At 47.0% G+C, this 8694-nt stretch overlaps 1 non-coding gene across 1 annotated transcript; it reads left to right on the forward strand.

Moving 5' to 3' along the window:
• The first annotated feature begins 8375 nt into the window (after positions 1 to 8375).
• On the forward strand, positions 8376 to 8458 carry TRNAL-UAA (transfer RNA leucine (anticodon UAA)). Its single transcript has one exon. It is a non-coding gene; the product is annotated as a tRNA-Leu (tRNA).
• The last annotated feature ends 236 nt before the right edge of the window (positions 8459 to 8694 follow it).

The following is an 8694-nucleotide window of genomic DNA, read 5'->3' on the forward strand; positions in this document are numbered from 1 at the left end:
TAGCCATCCTGCCATGGCCTTATGCTGCAGGCATCTACTGAACAAAAGGCAGACTGAGATGCATGAACTCATTTTAAAGGGCCATCAGGCAGGCAAGAGATGCTGACCTCTGATTCTGGACCTGTATTGCACACATATGCTAAAGGACCCCGACTGTGCTTCCTCATCACAGTGTAAACTGTCATCAGAACGCCTCCAGTGCCCACGTTTTACAGCGTGCACTTTGGATGTCAGAATTGCTGGCCTGGGTGTATAATTTCTAGCACTCTCCACAGAAATCCCTTTTTTACAGAACAGGTCTTCACCAGATTCTTCAACACATCTGCATTTTCTTTCCCAGCCCCTTCGCTGCTCCTATCTGGATCATTTCTTCTCACGGTGCTCTGAGTACCTTCCCACGGTGTGAGGGCCTTGGATGGTAAAAGAAAGAGCAAAGAGAGGGAATCTCCTTGGGAGCTCTCTGAAATTAAACAGGGGACGCAACAGAGAACATCTCCCAGCGGGCCCTGACCCAGAGACCGCCAGAGGCAGCAGAAGTCTCCTGGAAAATACCTCCTGTAGTTTTTACATTGGGTCTCAGTTATCTAAAGAATGCATTAGGGACCCCAGCCCCATCATGCTAGGTGCTGTACAGACACAAACCAAGAAAGAACTGCACACATATACGCACATCAGTTCTTGCATACATGCACATTAAATCAGGTGCTTTTTGGGTCTTAAGTTTAGCCATCTGTGATGAATTCGCAGGTCCTCTTGGAGCACAAAGGAACAAATGCTACCTAGTTTATCCTGTGCTTAGCTGCTAATTACGAGCTCTTTAGGACATACAATTTGAGGTGTTACCAATTAACTCAATTATGGACCAAGACCAAAGCTGTTATTTGCTTTGTCATAGCAATTGAAAGCCAAATAAACAAATACTAGTGTCTTTTCACTCTTTCCCCTGCGCAGATCATAAAAAAATCTCCACATGGTTTACTTTGCCTAATTACTACAAAATCAGGCTGTAAATCCCAGAAGAAAGACTATATCTTACTTTAAAAAAAACCCAAACACACCAAAAGAAAGCAGATGAATGAATGAAATATGCTAGAATTTGTCTGTCTCTGGCTTACAATCAGGAGTTTTGAAGGAAGCCATGGGGGAGAGAGGTGCTTGATGTCCACAGGACTTCAGAGGGGCTTAGTATTCATTTCACTGTGGCTCTTCTGAAAACTGAGTGTAAAAAAATCTTAGCTGCAGAGAAAGCCACCAACCCTCCCAGGAAGTCTCCAACGCTACGGCTGGGACAGCTTGCCTGTGTTGTAAACTCTTCTGGCAGCCAGCTCCACCTTGAGATGGCCTGGCCCCTCAAAGGCCTCTGCTTAGCAAAAGGAGTGAAGCGGAGCAGGAAAAGCGAAGTGAAGAGTCTCAAATGCCAGACAGAGAACCAACAATGGAGCTGAAGCTATGGAATGACTAGCAGAGACTTCACAGGTTTGCCCTCCTCCCCATTCTCTCCTTGTATGAAACTCTTTTCCTTCACCTTGGTAGTATGAACATGAGATAAAAGGCAACAAATGAAAACATAAATGCACACGGTCCTGGTGACCTCCTGCCAGGCAGTGGTAAATCTGCAGAAGCAGGTGAGCTCTCATCCTTCAGCAGTTAGCTTCAAAGCTACCATCTAATTAGAAGGATCCTGGATTTTGACATTATTGATGTTTTTAGCAAGTTCATATCTTCCAAGACAGCAAAGAAGTCCAGCTGGGAACCCATATGGGGAAAAAATATATATATTCTATAAACTTATTATCCCTAGAAAACTTCTTTTATGCACTATGTGTGAGCTCACTCTATACACCTACTCTTCACCACAACCTGATTTTAGACATTGCACTACAGATAGTCCCACTGATACCTGTCAGTATTTCTGTATATTCTTGCAGTCCACTGTAACGCAGTTGGTGCTGTCTTTTAGAGAAAAAAAGGTTTTCCTGGTCTTTCCATAAATTTTTGGTCACCTATGGTGGCCCCAGTCATCATTGATTTCTGCACTGCCTCCATGGGTAGAGGGTCAACCTCACCCTTCTCTGATTACTTGTTGGAAAATGCAACACAGGTAGTTGGAGACTATCACCAGTGGCTTGCCTTAATGCCCTGGCAGTGGCAGCACCTTGGCATAGTCCAAGATTCAGTGTTGTATTGGACTGAGTTGCAACTTTAACACAATTTAATTTAACACAGTAGATGTGGCCAGTTACTGCAGCACAGATGGTAGGAGGTGATTTACGAAGGTGCTGGAAGTCTGCTTGGGGTAGGTACCCATACCTTCAGAAACAGATGGGGAAAGCAGACAGGTCTTTTTCTTCTTTCGCTTCTGTTGTAAGCAGACTAACAGTGGGCACCGTGGTGCCTCCTGGCACCAGGAAATGCTTGATCCTTAGCTGAGCTGAAACTACAGCTACAGACACATGCATTTAAAGCTAATCCAGGGGTGTTAAGGGGATGGCAAACTGTATTTTAATCCTACCTCAAGGTTGCTGTGAGCAGGCAGAGGCATGTATGTGCTGATAGCACTGCGTGAATGTGCATCTAGGTCTCAGACCATGATAATTCCAGGCATGTACTGGTGCGCTCCAAGCTGAGGTCGCTGACATCCGAAGGCGGGTGCCCCCAGCCCGTGAGAGATGCTGTTACACTGTCAGCTGGGTGCTCTCATGATAAAACTGTACCCCTTCACTTCCTACATTCATTCACTTGTCAAGAGCAAAGACTCATTTTAACACTGTGGATTCTAAATTGTCTCTGATGTAATTATTGTTTGACACTGCAGCCCTTCTAAGCACCTTACATAAGGAAAAAGAGAGAATTAAATATGAGAAGCCTAAAAATAAAACTATTAAAAAGAGACAGAAGCTGTTTCGTGAGCAGCGGGACTGATGTGGTGCCTCTGGGAGAGGATATGTTGAGCCAAAGGAGATGTTCTGCTTTTAGGCAATGCCTTTTATTATATTTCAGTGAAGTTCTGTGCTTTTCTGAAGTTCTTAGGTGCTGCGCTTTTAGAAATGAGCCTGTTTTTTCTCTTTGCTCTCTCAAAATCCACAACTTTCATACCATTTCCCAAGCCAATCTTCTTTTACTGGCAGCAGCCAAAATTTCCCTTCCCTCATTAACCCAGAATGGTTTTTGAAGAAGTTTTAGCCACAGAGAACATCAAATTTAGCTCTTAGCCTGGAGCAAAGCTCCGGGCTAAAGAACACATGTCATTTTAGGAATTCATGCAGATGTACCTTGACATCTGGGATGTGATATGTCACCTGCACACTTCCCTGTTGAGATAACGAGCAGCAGTGGGCACTGCTGATGCTGCAGGTGGAGTGCAAAAGGTTTTTCCCATTCATTCCAACACTTCTGTCCAAGCTACGCAAACAATTTCAGGAGACTTCTTTGACACATGCAAGCCTCTTCTGTTGGTATTTGTCCATCTGATAACTCAATTGCCTCATTTCCCCTCTGGGTTGATTCTGAGAGTAGTGTGCTGCAGTGTTTCCTAAGTTATGAACCCATAAGGGATGGAGTTCTCTGTTGAGCCTTTGTTTACCACGGCCAGCCCCTCTGTCATGTGAAAAGGCAGCCAAAAATATGCAACACATACATTTTTCCAGTGTAATTTCAGAATGTCCTTAATGGAACCTGGTTTACACATGTCTGGCGACCAATATATGCTGAAATTCAGGTATGGAGAGGAGGTCTGGAAGGGGTCTTCAGAGATCATGTGCCTCTCTGCAATGACTATAGAAAAACTCTGGCCGACTGCATTAGGCAAGAATAGGTGAACATGCACTGAAGGTCTCATTTACCTCAGGTCCCTTTATGACTCTGTGATTTGGGCATGCAGCATCTGAGGCATCAGTATCATAGCACTGTGATCCTTGATGTGTTCTTGAGCTTTCTCTTCTGCACAGCTGTGACTCGTTTTCTCTGTATTGCAAGTGATGGTGTTTGGAAGAGGCATGGAACAACGACAGGGAGAGATGGGTCCATGATGGCATCTTTCACAAAATCTAGTCCAGACTGAACAAAGGTAAAGCCCTGATGAACTACACGTGCACCTTGTCCAGAACATCCATGGGAATAATTGAATGAGGGTAGGTGATGACTTTAAAATGCTGAACCATCACCATTCACTCCAGACATCTCTTTATGAGCCCATTCAGAACCAAAGTAGAAACAATGATGTGGACTTTAGGTACTTTGAGTCCTCGGGATTAATTTTTTGAGAAACTGTCTGTTGTCCAAGAAATATTTGTGGAAAATAACTGGGAGAATAATTTAGACTAGCAATAGCTTGTGGAAAATTGTAAACAGCTGGGAGATCATTCCTGAGCAGGAGAAAGTAGACAAATGCATTATTTGCTGTGACTTACTACTTTAGCTCTGGTAGCTGCACTGCTTTCGTTTTGATGGGGGTTTTGTTGTTTTTTTTGAAAAAACTTACTCAACAAAGAAAACATATTTTCCCTCTGGGATAAATAACCTCCTGTAATTGCACAACTCCACTGGTTTTTAATCCAGTCTGTGTGCCCACAGTAAGCGGTCTGGTTTTCTGGCCAAATACCAGTATTTGCAAGCTTCGTGGAAAACCTTTCCTCTTGAGCTATAGAGCACCATAAGGTTTGTAGTTCCACAGGGGCTGACTTGAGCCAACAAGCAGCAGGGCATCGTGTCAAATTCTGCAGAGCATAAGCTTTCACCCATAGGAATACAACACGTATTTTCTAGCCATTCTGTAAAGAAAACCCTCTGAATACAAAGCCAGGCTGGCTTGATTTCCTGAACTGCCTCTCAAGAGGGAGGAAAGGTAGGAAGGCAGAGTGATCTTCTGTGCTTGGTTGCCTGTCTATTCTTAAACCTACTGAGGACCAGTTAAATAGTAATGCTACCCTGTTCGACTCTTCTTTTTGGCAGTGAACCCCAGCTACTCTCAAAATGTGGTATTTTACAGTTACTTATGTGACATCAACAGTGTATTTAAAACCTGACAAAGTCCAAAGAGCTTCCTCATTAACTGCTTCATGAACACAACAGAGGAGCCCTGTTGCTACAAGCAGCATGAAGTTTCCCCCCCAAGCCTGCTGTGCAAGGTGGAGCCAAGCAGTCATCTCTCGCTTAACCTAAGATGACCCTGGTAGGGCTGCTCTGTGCCAAACATTCAGATCACAGCACTCCTGATGGTTGTAACCCACATGCTGAACTGTTCTCATAACAGGAGCCCCCCATAAGAGGAGCACAGAGGAGAACTCTGTCCTACTCTTTCTCTTTTCCAACAAGTTTCTAAAGTGATGATGCAGAGATGATTATTTTTGCCTCTGCATTAGTAAAGTGGAGAATTTTGGCCTGAAATATCTTGAAGTGCCATTTTTACTCTGCCTTGCTCATAACTTTAGGGTTTTGGATTTTTTCTTTTTCTTAATTACCAACCAGCCAATCCCCAGCTTCAGTATTAATATGTGGGATGGTGGTTGCCTCCAGTGGCTGTTTAAATTAAACACAGACCTACTGAATAGACACTGAGTGCCAGGAGATCTCTTTTGGAGGGAGAAAACTTGTGAGGAGCAACTGCATTCTGGTTAACATTGCCAATGCATTTCTGAAGCAAAGGACGACACCTTTCTGACTTCAGGACATTATTAATGTCTTTCTCTTACAGAACATGTGTTCTGAAAGCCTGCAGCCATGTCACCTTCAAGCTGTCATTTCATGGGGATACTGTAAGCGAGATACAGCCAGCCTGGCTTAGGATTGTATAGGAGACATTCAAGATGCTACAGCTAATTCAGCTGATGTTACAGCCCTCCCAGAGACAAGGCTGACTGCAGACCCAGTGAAGTGACAGCCTGCACTCCGTGCAGGTTTGCAGGTGAAGCCAACCAACCTTGTGGATGATGCACAGCCATGGAAGACCCTGAGAAGCATCTCCTTGGGACATTTTTATATACTGCCAAGTTGTGCCTGTGACCCCCTTGGATAAGTGTCACAGTAAGTTTGAACCAGGCAAGGGAAAATGAGCTGCACCCAGGCCAATGCCTCTGTAGGCTGCACATGGACATTGTCCTGAAGGTTCAGCAACAACAGTGCAATAACAAGCCAATATCTCATCGCCCCGTGCCTCGTTCAAACCTCCCTGCAGCAGCACAAATGCCACCTAGAGCATCAGCAGCGAGAGGGCTCTAAAAAGGCTGGAGAGGCTGGTGGGCTTTGGAGGAAGGGCGAGCGGTGCCCAGCATCAGGCTTGTGCTCAGGCTGGCCGCTGGTCCCTCAGCACAGTTTGTTTGCTTGGTCTGCTCCTAGCTCAGCAGGATGGATAGACTCAGCTCCTCAAATGGGTGCAACTGGGCTGTTAGCCAGGCACTGGAGGTTGTTTCAACACAGAGATTTATGGCGAGCTCAGGGAGGCTTGGAGGGGGTTGTGGTTGGGAGAGAGTGGTCCCTGGAGAGAGCAGCAGATGCATTGTGCAGCCCTTGCTGTTTTGGGCCAGAATCTCCTTTCCTTGCCTGTGCTGGGAGGATGCCACAGAGCAGGAAGCATCAGTCAAACCTGTTCTCTCACACATCCATACCACTCCCTCCACGCATGCCTTAAACTTATGCTGGAGCACAATTCCACCACTTTATTCGTCCCTCAGGCTGCCAATTCAAGTAGCATTTCCCAGCCTGGACCCAAAAGGTTAAGGTGGGATGTTAACTTCAAAGCTGGGCTCGCTGGGCACTATGGGGCTCTGAGCAGTGTGGGTCACGGATGCCCTTGCGGGCCTTCTTTCCGTGCTGTGAAGAGCAGATGTGGCATAAAAGCTTCCTTTTGGAGAGGGCATGATTAATCTTTGCTTCTTAGAGGATGACAAATATATTATATTTGCCGACATGCACACGCATTCTCTTTGCCTGATGGGTGACCCCTGCTTAATGCCAAGCATGCAAGGTCCAGCTCTGTAAACGAAGAGGAGAGCTTTGCAAGCTCATTAATGCTTTGAAGTCACTCATTAGGAGCATATTCCTTGGGAGCTGACAAGCGCAACACCCTTGGTGAGCATGGCTTCATTTGATATTAATGCTGGTGCTGCAGCTGGAGGCATCCAGGGATGCTGAGCTGTGATTCTGCACACACGGACCAGCACAGTAGATGATAGCTGTGACTGCAACATGAAGGGCAAAGGGAAGCAGAGAAAGTTGCTGTTCCCTGTTGGTGCCTAAGAGGGTGCATTTTCCTCCTGGAAGGATTTTTGCATGTGAATAGGTTGACCCAATCCTCTGCTGAGCTGAGGACCTGCAGCATCCTTCAGTAGGATACCTGGGGTCCTTCTGCTTTGCTTCCTAGCACTCCTGAATTATCTCTGGAGGCCAGGGTGACCCCTCCTGACTGAGGTGCTCTGTGTCACCCTCTTTTGAGACCTGGAAACACACCTTTTTCTGGCCAGTGCCTTTCACCTCTGCAGCAGTCAACTGCAAGCCCTCCAAGCAGCTCGGCTACTACAGGGCACAGTCATGAGCAGTCCTTGGGGAAGCAAGGAGGGAATTGCTCTCACCTTCAAGCAGGACAGGGCCAGGACAGCCTGGCCAAGTGTGTCTCCAGCAGACAGGATCTTCTGGTGAAAAGGCCTGGGCAGGTTTCTCTGTGTGATAGCATCCCTATGTGAAGGTGCTGGCCTGGGAAGAGGGAGGAAGGCTGATATCAGGACAGAAAATATCAGGCTTCTGTGGCTTAAGGGCTAAAGACCTCCTGCACATAGGTACTTGAGAGCTGTGTGTTTGAATCCCATGTGACTCAATAGAGGTTTTTGTGTTTATTTTTTTTCTTTTTTCCAGATGGCAGGAAAAAATCTGTACCTCAGCCCAAAGGAAAAAGAAGGACTCTTCTGCCCCACTGTCCTTCCCATATAAATGCCCTAGTAGAGTCCCAAACGTGGACTGGAAGGGGTGAGGAGTGGGACCTGAGGTTCAAGGCCAGTGCTTTAACCATGTGGCATGTCTGGCTGAGAGCTGTTGGGCTGTCAGAGCAGCTTCCGTCCCCCTGGGCACCCAGCAGGGTCAGGCTGAGACCCTCCAGAGATGCCCCTCCTGCACCAGGGTCCCTGGCAGCATTATCACCGGTGGCTATGGTCCATGCACGAGGATCTAGTGTGGCACATAGGGGCTGTGCTGTCCTCCATGGCCCACAAAACCTGGTGCCTCCCAGTGAGGTGTTCCACCTGTTTGCTGGGGACATAAAAGAAAGCAGTGAAGAGGGGAAGGTGTTGCTGGGCTCGGGAAGTGTCTCGGGTTGGGACCTTGAGGGCTTAGTGAGGTGTGTGCCCTCCTCCGGAGGAGCTGGTGGGCCAGGGGAAAGCTAACAGCCCACCAGGATGGCCGAGTGGTGAAGGCGTTGGACTTAAGATCCAATGGGCACATGCCCGCGTGGGTTCGAACCCCACTTCTGGTAGGAGCCCCCTTTTTCTCTTGGTCCAAAGCTCCCACCCCAGCTTTTAGAGCATCAGTTCAGAGCAGGGATGGGAGCTCTGGGCCCTGTGCCTGGGGAACTGAGGCCATTCAATGACCCAGCATGAGGACCCTGGTGGGACAGAGCAACCCTACCATTCAGGCTGAATGTGTAGAGAGACATGAGCCAGTCCCTCTGGCACACAGGTTATGGATCTCATCTTTCATGCAGGGACTGCT

Source organism: Nyctibius grandis, chromosome 10 (genome assembly GCF_013368605.1).
Source record: "Nyctibius grandis isolate bNycGra1 chromosome 10, bNycGra1.pri, whole genome shotgun sequence".
In the NCBI taxonomy this organism is placed as follows: domain Eukaryota; kingdom Metazoa; phylum Chordata; class Aves; order Nyctibiiformes; family Nyctibiidae; genus Nyctibius; species Nyctibius grandis.